Raw genomic sequence first — 15,766 nt, 5'->3', positions numbered from 1 at the left:
CCCAGTTCGCCTGTTGCAGTTTTTCAGAGCACAGCATTCTGGGCTGATGCGGCAGACTCTCTCCAGAGTATAATAAAGGGCCTCCAACAGATCTGTCCAAGCAGTGGAATCTCATCTTCAGGAGTACTTTTGTCTTCTTCACAATGATCCTGGTTAGTGAATGCTCAATATATCTCAGCTTGCCACCCACGGAGGGTGTTAGATAAAGGAATCATTAGCCATGGATGAAAATGGTAGCCCTTGCCCCAGTAACCAGTTTTGTAAGGCACCTGGCCCTTCAAAAGCAGCATGGATATGAGCGTTCTCAAGGATGTAGGAGTTATGCCAGTTCCCAGGTATTACGTACAAACCTCTAGGAAGTAGAACTCTTGCTCAGAGATCACTTACGCATTGATGGAATGGAATCCTTTTCTACTGAAGAACTTTGCTGTATTGGGATATCCCCCTCTCAGCGTGATTTGTGTGTGCAGTTGACAGTCCCATCCACCTGAGGAAGGCTCAGGTTTCTGACTTCATTACCTGGGTGGGAGCACTGACCTGATCACAAGGAAATCGATGGAGTGGTGTGATCTGGTGCAATTTACTGTTCAAAAATTTATCTAGCCTTGCCTTAAACACATGCAGCGATGTAGCTTCAACCGCTTCACAGGGCAGGGAATTCCACAGATTCACAACCCTTTGGGTAAAGAAGCTCCTCCTGACCTCAGTCCTACATCTGCACCCCCCCCCCTTTATTTTGAGGCTATGCCCCCTAGTCCTCTAGTGGAAACAACCTCCCTGCCGCCACCTTAACTATTCCCTTCATAATCTTATATGTTTCTATAAGATCTCCCCTCATTCTTCTGAATTCCAATGAGTATAACCCCAGTCTACTCAGTGTCTCCTCATAATCCAACCCTCTCAACTCTGGAATCAACCGAGAGAATCTCCTCTGCACTCCCTCCAGTGCTAGTATATCCTTTCTCAATTAAGAAGACCAAAACTCCACACAGTACTCCAGGTGTGGCCTCACCAGGATGCTATACAGCCGCAGCATAGCCTCCCTGTTTTTAAGCTCCATCCCTCTACCTATGGCAGACAAAATTCCATTTACCTTATTAATTACCTGCTGTACCTGCAATCCTACTTTTAGCAATTCATGTGCAAGGACACCCAAGTCCCTCTGCACAGCAGCGTGCTGCAGTTTTTTGACCATTTAAAACGTAGCCCATTTTTGCTGTTATTCCTACCATAATGGATGACCTCACACCTATCAAAATCCTATTCCATCTGCCAGCCCTTTGTCCACTCACTTAGACTATCTATATCCCTCTGCAGACTTTCCGTGTCTTCTGCACACTTTGCTCTACCACTCATCTTAGTGTAATCTGCAAATTTTGACACACCACACTTTGTCTCCAACTCCAAATCATATATGCAAATTGGAAACAATTATGGTCACAATGCTGGTCCCTGAGGCACACCACTAGACATTGACTGCCAACCTGAAAAACGCCCATTTACTCCTACTCTTTGTTTTCTACCAGTCAACCAATTCTCTATCCATGCCAATACATTACCTGTAATACCGTGCAACTTTATTTAATGTAGCGGCCTTTGGTGCGGCACCTTGTCAGATGCCTTCTGGAAACCCAGATACACCACATCCACAGGTTCTCCATTGTCCACTATGCAAGTAATATACTCAAGGAATTCCACCAAATGAGTTAAACATGACCTACCCTTCATGAACTCATGCTGGGTGTTCCCAATGGGACAAGTTATACTCAGGTGCCTTGCTATTTCTTCTTTAATAATAGATTCAAGCATTTTCCCCACTACCGAAGTTAAGCTAACTGGCCTATAGTTACTGAATTTTTGTCTACTTCCCTTTTTAAACAGTGGCATCACGTTGGCTGTTTTTCAATCTGCGGGATCAGAGTCCAATGAATTTCGGTAAATAATTACTGGTACATTTGGTATTTCCCCCATCACTTCTTTTAGTACCCTGGGATACATTTCATCAGGGCCAGGAGACTTCTCTACCTTTAGCCCCATTAACTTACCCAGCACTGCCTCCTTTGTGATAATGATAGTTTCTAGGTCCTCACCTGCTGTAACCTTCTTGCCATCAGTTTTTGGCATGTTATTTGTGTCTTCCACTGTGAAGGCTGAAACAAAGTAATTGTTTAATGTCTTGGCTATTTCTTCATTCCCAGTTATTAGATTGGCCCTCTCATCCTCTAAAGGACCACTGTTTACCTTCACCACTCTTTTACGATTTACATATTCATGGAAACTTTTGCTGCTGGTTTTTACATTCTGAGCTAGTTTACTCTCATAATCTATCTTACTTTTCTTTATGACTTTTTTTGTGGTTTTCTGTTGGCCTTTAAAGATTTCCCAGTCTACTAGTTTCCCACTACTGTTTGCTTTTTTGTATGTTTTTTTTTCAATCTGATACATTCCTTTATTTCCTTAGACATCCATGGCTGACTATTTCTTTTCCTAAAGTTCTTCCTTATCAATGGAATATACTTCTGCTGAACACTGTGAAAAATCATTTTGAAAGTCCTCCACTGTTCCTTAATTGACTCACCATAAACGTTTTGCTCCCATTCTGCCTTAGCTAACTCTTCCCTCATCCCATCATAGTCTCTTTTGGTTAAACACTGGGCATTGACACTGGATTTAACTTTCTCACGCTCCATCTGTATTTTAAACTTGACCATGCTGTGATCGCTCCTTCCAAGAGTATCCCTAACTGTGAGATCATTAATTATTCCTTTCTCATTACACAGGACTAGATCTAGGATAGCTTGCTCTCTCGTAGATTCCATTACATATTGTTCAAGGAAATGATCACGGAAGCATTCTAAGAACCCCTGCTCAAGGATGCCAAGGCCGACCCGATTTGACCAATCGATACGTAGACTAAAATCCCCCATGGTAATTGCTGTACCATTTTAACTTGCATTAGCTATTTCTATGTTTCTTGCCCGCCCCACCACCATGTTATTATTTGGTGGCCTGTAGAGCACACCTATCAGTGACTTCTCCCTGCTATTCCTAATTTCTACCCAAATGGATTCAACCTTTTGTTCAGTAGAACCCATATCATCTCTCACTACACCCTGATATCATCCTTAAAAATCAGAGCCACACCAACTCCCTTACCTTCCTGTCTGTCCTTCTGAACATTTTGATACCTCTGGATATTTAACTCTCAGTGTAATACCCACTAAATAATACCCATTTGCCATGATTTGTACCGACAACTTATTCACCTTGTTTCAAATGCTCCGAACATTCAGATAAAGTGCCCTTATGCCAGTTTTTGCATTCTTTTATGCATGTGTTTACTTCCCTGATCCTCGCCTCCCTATGCCAATTTGCATGTGGCTCAGACAGCAATCCAGAGGTTATGACCCTTGAAGACCTTTTTTTAAATTTTGTTTCTAGCTTTTCATAATTCTGAAACAGATTTATTTTCCTAGTCCTGCCTATTTTGTTGGTACCTGCACTGACTACAACAACTAGATCCTCCCCCTCCCTCTCTAATATCCTCTCAAGCCAGTCAGAGATGTCTCACACCCTGGAACCGGGCAGGGAACACACAATGTGGGACTCTCTGTCCTGCTGCAAAGGATACTGCCTATCCCCCTGATGACGGAGTCCCCTACAAATACAATCTGTCCTTTTGCTCCCCCCTTTAGAATGGCCTCCTGGACCATGGTGCCACGGTCAGTTGACTCATCCTTCCTGCATCCCTGTTTCTTATCCACGCAGGGATGGCATCAGTCAGTCTTGATGCATTTGTGGGTTGAGGATTGAGAGATCCCATACAGACCCACTGTGGCTCCCTGGAAGAAGCCAGTCCCACAAAGGCTCAACATAGCTATGACCTTAATGGCGACTGGGATAAGACTTCCACCAATTTTGTCAGGCTGCAGGTCCCATGACAGCAGCTAGCAGAGTTCGGTCATAGTACCCTGACTCATTCTCATTCTGTGCCAAATTGTACCGCTCTCATTCAGAGGGAGTGGTATCAAGGATAGAAAACAGAACAGTACAATGCAGGTACTTATCCAAATTAAACTCCATCTGCCATTTCTCCACCCAACTTTCCAACTGACTTACATTTTGCTGTATCCTTTGACAACTTTCCTCACCATATACAACCTTACTAATTAGACCACCTACATTTTAATGTCAGTCATTTATGTTTATTACAAACAATGGAAAACCACTACTTACAGACCTTCAGCCACAAAAGCACCCCTCCACAACTACACTCTGTTTTCTCTGACTGAACCAATTATGTATCCAACTCACCATGAATTGTATGTGATTCAACCTTCTAGAGTAGCCTACCTACTTAGCCAAATGCTGCAGTAAAGTCCATGTAGACAGCATCCACCGCTCTACCCTCATCAATCATCTTTATCACTTCTTCAAAACACACAATCAAACTTGTGAGACAAGGCCTCTTCCTGTGCAAAGCCATGCTGACTATCCCTATTATATCCATTCTTTTCCAAGAATGAGTAAAGGATGAAAGATTGAAAGACATTGGCCCTCCTGATGTCGGACATGTCCTGAGTAGTCTTTTGGTTGCAACTCCTTCATGTGGCTGTTCAGCTTCTACTACAGGTTGATGCTGCTCCAGGCCTTACTGGTACATCTGTTCCTCATTCATCTCACTGCAACTTTGTTGCACAGCAGCAAACGTGATACTAACTCCTGCTATGGCTTGTTCCATCCATCATGCTTGCAAAGAGCCTTTTTTTTAACATTTAGAACATTCAACAGGCGCATCCTCTATAAATAGCCTCCTAAAAGGCTCAGACATGTTGCATTTTGACAGGGAGGCCCTTGGAATGACCCATATTAACACTTTGACATAGTTTCTTGGCTCAACAAGTACACCATCGCTCATGTTGCAAAGGGATACCAGCAAACTATAAGTGCTGCAAGAACACAAGCCCATCTCCCTTAGCCCCACCCATTAGGTTCTGGGGAAGGGCCACTTCACCCAAAACATTAACTCTGATTTCTCTCCACAGATGTTGCGAGCCCTGCTGAGCTTTTTATAGCAATTTCTGTTTTTTGTTTCTGATTTACAGCATCCACAGTTCTTTCGGATTTTATTTGGAGTATTTATAAGCTGATGGACAGGCTGTTACAGATAAGGTTGATGAACTACCGGCACAAGCAGTGATATAATTGCTATAATGGAGACCTGCTTGCTACGCCAAAAGTGAAGAATGAAGCTTTCCGGGTGATAATGACCTCATGAGGAATAGGTCAAGATCGCAGTGTCATTGACTGTATTAAACAAGGATAATATTAGAGATCTACAGAAGAATAACATATTCGAAGGTTCAAAGACCACAGCTGCTTGGTTAGAGCTAGGGAAAGTAACCTATTTTGTTGTTCAGTGTTTACAGCACACCTGGACTGAATTTCTTTTGGGCTAAGGCCAAGTTGAATTCAGTTTGGAGAAGGGGTTTTGAGGAATTTTCTCGTACCATCTTAGCAAATGCATTTCACTAACTACTCCGCTCCCATCACGCCCTTAATGTCTGATTTCAGCCCCTATGTTACCACGCGCTGTTCCCAGAAAAACTCACTACCCAGTGAATACCATGGAACACTGGCAAACCTTACACTCACTTGACCTTTAAAAGCCTCTGGTGCACCTGGATAAACACTATTGGTCTGGAGTTGTCTTGTACAGTCTCTGACATTTGCTCCACATGTGGCAGAGGGGCAAAATCTTCACCCTGCCAATCAGACATCATGCCTTCATTTGCTATTCAGCTATTGACACTTTACTTACACCAGCAGAGACCTATTATTTAGCTTGGTAAAGTCCACTCACACCATTTGAACAATCTTTTGATCGCTCTGCCTATAAATTCCGTGTTTGTGTGCTTCTCTCCACTTCATCTGACTGCTACAGTGCTCCGAAAGTTTGCGATTTCTAATAAACCTGATGTAGTATAACTACTGACCTTGCCCACTCCAGTCCAACAATGGCACGTCCACATACTGTATTGAAGCAAAGGGGTTGAATTCATATTACATTGGCACCAGTACTGGGGAGGGAGAGAACGTTTCAATTGGATGGGCTCCACCTGAGTCATACAGGAACCAGAGTCCTAGCGATTCTATTAATTGGGTCTGTGAATAGGGCTTTAAAATAAGAGTGGAGGTGCACTGGGTGTGGGTTTCAGTTGCACGGAAGGTTACGGAAAATGTTAAATGGGAGAAGGTTTTCATGAGAGGTTATTAAAGTTTCCATTTCAAGTAAAAGGACAGAGAGTATGGAAAGAGTCAGGAATCTAACTTCAGGTAGAGCAGATAAGGGGACACCCATGAGAAGGGATACTGTCAACCTGAAATGAGAGTGTTGCGCTTAAATCTGCGAGATATATGAAGTATTGTAAAATAGTTTGTAGCGCAGATTGAAATTGACATTTACAGTGTTGTGGGCATCACAGGGACATGGCTGCAAGGGGGTCAGGGCTGGGAACTTAAAATCCAAGAAATGCATCCTTATCAAAAAAGCAGGCAAATGGGTAAATTGCCTTGTTAGTAAGAAATGAAATTAAACTGATAGGAAGAAGCAATGTAGGATCGGAAGGCATAGAATCTATTGAGTAGAGTTGAGAAATAGCATAGGAGAAAAGACCCTGACAGAAGTTAACAGAAACCCTGTTAGCAGGATATGGGGCAGAAAATAAATCAGGAGATTGACAAGGCATGCAAGAAAGGCACAATTACAATATTCATGTGGGACTTCAGTATGTTGGTGGATTGGGAAAATTGGATTGGTAGTGGACCCCAAGAAAAAGAATTCATGGAAATCTACAAACTTTTTTTGTGATATACATAGCCCACCAGGGAATAGGCAACACTGGATTTGGTGATGTGTAATGAGACAGAATTGATTAAGGAACTTAAGGTGAAGGAACCTCTAATGAACAGTGGTCATAATATGATAGCAGTCATGCTGCAGTCTGAGAGGGAGAAGCTTGAATCAAAGATAATAGTATTACAGTTGAGCAAAAGTAATGACAAAGACGTGATGGGGGAGCTGATCAGAGTTCAGTGGAAGGGGAGCTCAACAGGGAAATTGGTGGACCAGCAATGGCTGGAGTTTCTAGGAATAATTTAGGAGGCAAAGCAGAAATTCATCCAAAGGAAAAACAAACATACTAAGGGGAGATAATAAAATGTGAGGCTGGATGAACACAGCAGGCCCAGCAGCATCTCAGGAGCACAAAAGCTGACATTTCGGGCCTAGACCCTTCATCAGAGGGAGGATGGATGAGGCAACTATGGCTGACAAGGGCATTCAGGGACAGCATAAAAGCAAAAGAGAAAGCATACAAAGTGGTGATGATCAGTAGGAAGCCAGAGAATTAGGAAGCCTTTTAAAACCAGCAAAGGACAACTGAAAAGCAAAAAGGGGAGAAGATGAAATATAAGGGTAAGCGAACCAGTAGTATAAAAGAAGATTGCAAAAGCTTTTCTCAGATATAAAGAAGGAAAGAGATAAGCGAGAATGGACATTGGATCACTGGAAAATGAGGCTGGAGAAGTAGTAATGGGGAACAAAGAAATGGCGCAGGAACTGAATAAGTACTTTGCATCAGTCTTCACAGTGGAAGATAACAGTAACATACCAGAACATCAAGAAAGTCAGGGGGCAGAGGTAAGTCCAGTGGCTATCAACAAGGAGAAGGTGCTGGGAAAGCTGAAAGGTTCAAATGTGGATAAATCACCCAGACCAGATGGACTTCAGCAAAGTTTTCTGAAGGAGATAGCTGAGGAGGTTGTGGAGGCATTGGTGGGGATCTTTCAGGAATCGCTGGAGGCAGGGAGGGTCCCAGAGGAAAGCACAGTTACAACATTAAAAAATGGGTAAGTACATGAATAGAAAAGGTTTTGGGATAGGCAAGTTGGACTAGTTTAGCTTAGGAACATGGTCATCATGGACTAGCTGGACCGAAGGATCTGTTTATATGCTGTATGACTGTGACTCTATGACAATATGACTGGATGATGGCTACTGCAATGCCCTTGTTTAAAAAGGGAGGGATGCAGATGTGAAATTAGAGGCTGGTTAGTCTAATCTCAGTCGTCGGCAAGATTTTAGAGTCCGTTACTAGTTATGAGATTGTGGAGTACTTGGAAGTGCAAGGTAAAAAATGATACAGTCAGCACGGCTTCATCAGGACAGTTCATGCTGACAAACCTGTTTGAACTCCTTGAGAAGTAATTGAGTGAGTCAGACGAAAGAGACCCAATGGATGTGGTTGATTTGGATATCTAGAAGGCCTTCAACAAGGTGCTGCATGGTATGCTGCGATATAAGATAAGAGCTTATGGCATTTGGGGCAAGGTACTGGCATGGATAGACGATTGGCTGTCTGGCAAAAGGCAAAGACGTAGGAAGTGCTGCCCGGTTTACTGTTCACCAGCTCCCTGGTTCTGACACTGTGCATAGGTATTGAATGTGGTGTGATGGAAAACACAGGAGGCACATTCTGCAGAGGCATTGAGAACTCTGATTTGATTGAAAAACAAGCAAATTTTGTATGTTTATGAAAAAACAAAAAAATGAAGAGCAAAAACCTGCCAATCTCTGACTGAGACCTGTCTCCCAGTTACAGTAGGTGGCTGTTACTTACACTAACAGAGGAAGAGAGGAACAGAGGGGGATGGGGGGGAGAGACAGAGACAGAGAGAAGAGAGAGAGAGAGAGAGAGAGAGAGAGAGAGAGAGAGATGGAATACCAGTTGGCCTAAAGTCCTATTCCACTTCCCTTCCTGAGGGGTGCCCAACACCGTTAGCCCCCAAACCCCAACTTCCCCTGTTTAAGGGGAAGCCAAGCTGGGTTACAGGGTCTCCATGACCTTAGGCTCACTCTTGGAGTGAAAACATGATTTTGACTGGCTCTAGTTGGGATTTTGCGAAGGGCCGCGAGTGCAGATAAGTCAGTCTAGTGGTGCCTTCTCATGCTGTTAGATGTGTGGGACCAGACTGATAAGCACCTTGGGTTCTCTTTCTTTTCTTTGTGGTCCTTGTGAATGGGACTTTGTCTTGAATGGTGGTGGATATTGCTGGTGTCACCCCAGTTGGTGCCCTGTGTCTCTGGATGCCTTCGGTCACCTCTAGATGTTGACTGAAGGCTCATGGTTAAGTGCTGGTGTTCAGTGGTTGCAAGAGCTGCTGCCCCTCATGAGCCTGCTTCTCGCTTGGACTCTCAAACTCTCCTCGTGAAGCCCACCTCAGAGCACACACCATGTTGGAATTGGGGTACATTGCAGAAATCGCAGTGCTGAGATCACAGGGCTGGTGTCACACTGCCCACTGCAGAGCTCAAGGTCTCAATAGTTATACCTAACGGCAGGCCCCATTATTTCCCATCAAATCTGTTGAGCTACTGCTCCGTCTCTCAGGGCTGAATGAGCTTCCTGAGCACTGAAGTAGGTGTGAATGGTTTTTCAATTAAGGTGAATGCTTTTAATGGTTTTGGAATATCCAGCATTTCCCTTGGACTGGTGTTCATTCAGGTTTGAACAGCAGTGTGATAACAAGGTATTCAGCTGGGTGAACAAAGCAGGCATGAGAGGAGCAGGAATGCTGAAAAATTTCTGAAGAAGGGGCCAGGCCCGAAACGTCAGCTTTCCTGTTTCTCTCTTGCTGCCTTGCTCGCTGTGTTCATCCAGCTCTGCACCTTGTTATCTCAGACTCCAGCATCGGCAGTTCCTACTATCTTTGAACAGTGGTGTGAATGTTTTTACATCCATAGGTGGAACAGGTTTGCATGTAGCACAAAAGTGTAGAACGTTCGGTATTTCTGTGCCTGAACACTGGCTGGAAAATTGAGTGGTTTTGTACTTCTGCAGGCTCCAGCGGGCCTGAAGTTGTTGAATTTGATTGTTTCCTGCAGAGTGGCTTGCGCTGTTTAAGCTGGGGCTTGAATGGGGTTCTTCCTTTAGTTTCTGCAAGCTAATCCCTGTTCCGGACATCTGCCCCTGGGCATGTATATTTCCCCAGCCGGCCCTTTCCTGATTCAGTTGCAGTCCATGGTTTCTGGACGCCCAAGAGGTCAATGAATTAAATCCAGTGTAATTTTCACAACTTCTGCCTTCAGAGGGTTTTAAGTCCAGGGTATTTTCATAAACTGACGGAGATTTTTGGCCCACATTACAGACGGTGGTGATTAAGGAAAAACTGAAAGAACTGCGGATGCTGTAAGTCAGGAACAAAAACAGAAGCTCAGCAGGTCTGGCAGCATCTGTGAAGAAAAGAAAATCAGACTTAATGCTTCAAGTCTGGTGACACTTCCTCAGAATTTAAGGGCTTCAGTAATTTAAGGGGATTAAGGAATCTTTTTCAGGATGGCCGCTGTTGATTAACGGAGATCTGCAGTGGTCAGAGCTGGAACCACAACTACTCGTATTATACATTAACCAATTTGATGAAGGTACCTAGGACATTGTTGCTAAATTTGCAGATGACACAAAGATAGTTGGAGGGATGGGTAGTGTTGAGGAAGGTGGAAGTTGCAGAAAGATTCGGACAAGCTAGGAGAGTGTGCAAAGAGGTAGCAGACACAATGCAATGTGGGGAAGTGTGAGGTTATGCAGGTTGGTAGAAAGACTAGAGGTGTGTAGTATTTTCTAAATGGGGTCAGGCTTTGGAAATATGAAGCACAAAAGGATTTAGGAGTTCTATTTCAGGATACTCTTAAGTTAACAAGCAGGTTCAGTCGATAATTAGGAAGGCAAACGCAATGTCAGCATTGATTTTAAAAGCTATAATAAGAGAGCAGGGATGTACTGCTGAAGCAGTGTAAGGCCCTGGACAGGCCATTTATGGAATATTTTGGCAGATTGAGACCTCATGTCTAAAGAAAGATGTGCTGGTGTTGGACGTATCCTGGCCGGGGGGGGGGGGGGGGGGGGGGGTGGGGGGGGGAACCTTACAAGGATGAACGTGTGGATGAAGAGCTTGTCATGTGAGAGCATTTGAGGACTCTGCGTTTGTACTCGATAAAGTTTAAAAGGATAAGGGGCAATATTACTGATATTTACAGAATACCGAGAGGCCTGGATAGGGTGGACAGGGGGCAAATGTTTTCACTAGTAAGAGATACTTAGACAGAGGTCACAGACTCAGAGTGAAGGCACAATACTTTAGCACTGAAATGAGGAGGAAATTCTTCAGCCAGAAAGTGGTGAATCCATGGAACTCAGTGTGGCAGAGGGTTGCACTGGCCAGGTCACTGAGCGTATTTAATACAATTAGATAGGCAGCTTCTTGATTAGTAAGGGGATCAAAGGTTTGGGAATAAGGCAGGAGAATGGAGTTGAGAAATATATTAGCTATAATTGAATCATGGAGCTGATTTGATGTGCTGTTTGGCTTAATTCTGCTCCTGTATCTTATGGTCTTGTAGCCTTATGAGCCATCTCTTTTAAAATATCATAGAATTCTTTAAGTGATCCTTTAAATTTTTGATATATGCTGATGAAGGATTTGTGGGTTTCCTTTCATGTTGCCCTCAATAATTTCTTTTGTGTTCCTTATTTAGTATTATTGCATCTTGTTTCAATTTTCCACTGCACTCTCCATGTTCTGCCTAACTTTGTAACAAGTTCTGACATTTGTCTTCTGCTGATATTTTCTGTTTTGTTTTAACATATCGTTATGATCATAATGAAAATGAACTATCAATATTTTACTTTTATTCCTTGACATTCATATCCAAGGCTATTAAGGGCAAAAAAAATTCCATAAAGGACACTACTGACTTAAAGTAGCTGCTGCAATCAGCTGACAATGCCAGACAATGATGTGGAATGTATGAAACTGGGTGTTCAAAATTTCCATTGTGATCACTGAAGCTCAGTGAGGCATTGAGAAATATACACATTTTGTTTTATTCACATTGAGTGCTAACTGCACATATTGAATGAGAAAAGGTTGCCTGTGACTGTACAGCTTGAAATGAACATGAGGCATACTTAGAAGCTGCAATCTACCTACTAGTCAAATACCTGCTTTCATTCCAATAGCCCTTGATATTGTATGCCTCTGTTTTCCTAAAAGAGTCTGGCATATCATACTTTATGGAACACCTTTTGAAAGTCCACATATACATCAACAGCACTACCATCAGTAACAGTTTTGGAAAAAAGAGTCACACTGGACTTGAAACATTAGCTATGCTTCTCTCTCCACAGATACTGCCAGACCTGTAGTGTTTCCCCAGCAGGACAGTTTGTTTCAAATTTCCAGCATCTACAATATATTACTTTTATTAGCATCTTTTCCATTATTTTTTCTGTTGCTTCAGTCAGGAACTCAATCAGGTTGGTCAAACATGATTTGCCTTTAATACATTTGGCTTGATTGTCTCTATTAAAGCATACTTCTCTTCTCCAAGTGTCCTTACAAAAGTTTTGACTCATATTCCTTGTAGTATTTAGATGAACCTGTTGTTAACAAGTTTAGTTCTTTCCCTTTTTTTGAGCAATGGGGTAACATTTACAATTCTCTAGTGCTCTATTCCATTTCCATATCAATTTAAGATGAATCATTGTGGTCAGAGCTTTTATTATATCTAACCGAGCTTTTCTTAGTGGCCTCGAATAGGTCCAATCTAAATCAGGTGATTGCTTTCCTTGGCTGTTGGCAGCCTGTTTAGCATCTTCTTTCTATTTATGCTTTTCTGTCCAATATTGTTACTCTTTCCACTTCTTCTACATCATGCTTTTCTTTTGTGAACACAGATGCAAAGTATACACCCAAAGTCCTTGTTTGCGTTCTACCTTCATATTTCTTAGGTCCTGTGTACAAATCCTCTTGTGGTGAAGGTTTACATTCCATTTGCCTTCTGAATTGCTTTCTGTACCTGCATTTTAGCTTGCACTGACTAATGAACAAGAAAACTTGAGTCCCCATTGAATATGAACATAATCCTCACAATTTAAGAAATACTCTACATCTTCATTCTTACTACCAAAGTGAACAAACCTCATATTTATACACTTTACATTCTTTTTACCCTTAACCATTCACTCAGTAGTCTAAATCCTTCTTAGTATCTCTTTGCATCCCCCTCACTAATCCTACCAAGTTTTGTATCACCTGCATGCTTGGAAATATTACAATTGGACTTCGAACCAAATGATTGATACAGATTATGAGCTGCTAAAGTATAAGCACTGATTCTTGTCATAGCCCACTGGTCACAGCCTGCCAAACTAAGAATTCATATTTATTCCCATTCTTGGTTGCTGCTTGTTAACTGAACCACGGTCCATGCTAGTATATCACACACAATCCCACGTGCTTTAATTTTATTAACTAACCTTCTGTGTTGCTCTTTATCAAAAATATTCTTCAAATGTAAATATGCCACAACACTGGCTTTGTTTTATGTAGTCTATTAACAACTTACTTGAAAACTCAATTTGGCTTGTCAAAAATAATTTTCTCATCATAAATCCATGTCCAACTAGACTATTATTCGCTAAATATTTTGAATCACATTGTTTACAATAAATTCTACTATTTTCTCTATAATTGACTTTAAGCCAACAAGTCTATTGCTCCCCGGCTTCTTTCCCCCACCCCCTTCCCCTACCTTTCTTAACTAATGGAGTTGCGTTTACAACCTTCCAATCTGCAGGCACCATTTCAGAATTAATAGACGTTTGAAAGATGAATGCTAATCCATCCATTATCTCTGTAACCATCTCTTTCAACACTCTAGTGTGAAGGTCATCGGATCCAGTGAATTTGTCAAAGTTCAGTCACATTAATTTCTTCAATATGACTTTTTCGGTTTCTTTCAGTTCCAAACTCTCACTAAATACTTGGATCTTAATTCGTTCTTGGAGACTTCTTGTGTCTTTTTCTGTGAACACAGATGCAAAATATTTATGTAGCTGCTCTGCCACCTCTGATCCCTTTTATAAAACCTTTTCCTAATCTTTTCCTTTTTACAGATCTTTAGAAGTTTTTATAATCCATTTTTAAAAATTTTCAGGACTTCATTTCCAGGGAACTCTAGACAAATCGTTATGTGATACAATTGGCAATCTCATAATACAATGAAAACCAAAAGAACTGAGGATACTGTAAATCAGGAACAAAAATAAAGTTTGCTGGAAAAGCTCACTAAGTCTTGCAGCATCTGTGGAGGAGAAAACAGAGATAACGTTTCAGATCTGGTGACCCTTCCTCAGAACAGTTCCTCTTAATACCCTTCCTCTTAATACAATAAATCCAGAAAATGCAACTAAAGCAATTACCAATGCTACTCAGATAGTAGGAACTGAAGATGTTGGAGAATCTGAGATAACAAGGTGTAGAGGTGGATGAACACAGCAGGCCGAGCAGCATTGGAGGAGCAGGAAGGCTGATGTTTCGGCCTAGACCCTTCTTCAGAAATTCTGAAATAAATAGGGAGAGAGAAGGAGGTGGATAGAAGATGGATAGAGGAGAAGATAGGGAGAGAGGAGACAGGCAGGTCAAAGAGGCGGGGATGGAGCCAGTAAAAGTGAGTGTAGGTGGGGAGTTAGAGAGGAGATAGGTCACTCCAGGGAGGACGGACAGGACAAGGGGATGGAATGAGAGTAGTAGGTAGGAAATGGAGGTGGGGCTTGAGGTGGGAGGAGGAGATAGGTGAGAGGGAGGACAGGTTAGGGAGGCGGGGACAAGCTAAGCTGGTTTTGGGATGCAGTAAGGGGAGGGGAGATTTTGAAGCTTGAGAAGTCCACATTGATACTATTGGGCTGCAGGGCTCCCAAGCGGAATATGAGTTGCTGTTCTTGCAACCTTCAGGCGGCATAGTTGTGACACTGCTGGAGGATGGATGTGTCATCTGAGGAATGGGAGGGGGAGTTGAAATGCTTCACGATAGGGAAGTGCAGTTGTGTAGTGCGAACCGAGCGGAAGTGTTCTGCAAAGCAGTCCCCAAGCCCTGCTTGGTTTCCCTGATGTAGAGAAGCCCACAACGGGCACAGTGGATGCAGTATACCACATTGGCAGGTGTGCAGGTGAACGTCTGCTTGATGTGGGAAGTCTTCTTGGGAACTGGGAGGGGGGTGAAGGAGGAGGTGTGGGGACAGGTGTAGCACGTGCTTTGGTTGCAGGGAAAAATGCCGGGTGTGGTGGGGCTGGAGGGAAGTGTGGAGCAGACAAGGGAGTCACAGACAGTGTGGTCCTTCCAGAAAGCAGATAAGGGTGGGGAGGGAAAAATGACTTTGGTGGTTGGGTCGGATTGCAGATGGCGGAAATGTCGGAGGATGATGCATTGGGTCCGGAGGTCGGTGAGGTGGTACGTGAGGATGAGGGGGATTCTGTTTTGGTTGTTATTGCAGGAAGGGGTGTGAGGGATGAGTTGTGGGAAATGCAGGAGACATGTTTGAGTGTGTTCTTGATCACTGAGGGGGGGGAAGTTGCAATCCTTGAAAAACGAGGGCATCTGAGATCACAGATGCGGTGGAGGCGAAGGTATTGGGAATAGGGGATGGCATTTTTGCAGGAAGGTGGGTAGTAGGAGGTGCATTCTAGGTAGCTGTGGGAGTTTTTGGTCTTGGAATGGATATCGCTTTCCAGGTGGTTGCCAGAGATGGAAATAGAGAGGTCCAGGAAGGAGAACGAGGTCTCAGAGATGATCCAGGTGACCTTAAGGTTGGGGTGGAAAGTGTTGGTGAAATGGATGAACTGTTCGAGCTCCTCGTGAGAGCACGAG

The sequence above is a fragment of the Stegostoma tigrinum genome, chromosome 6 (genome assembly GCF_030684315.1).
Source record: "Stegostoma tigrinum isolate sSteTig4 chromosome 6, sSteTig4.hap1, whole genome shotgun sequence".
In the NCBI taxonomy this organism is placed as follows: Eukaryota; Metazoa; Chordata; class Chondrichthyes; order Orectolobiformes; family Stegostomatidae; genus Stegostoma; species Stegostoma tigrinum.
This window is presented reverse-complemented; position numbering follows the sequence as displayed.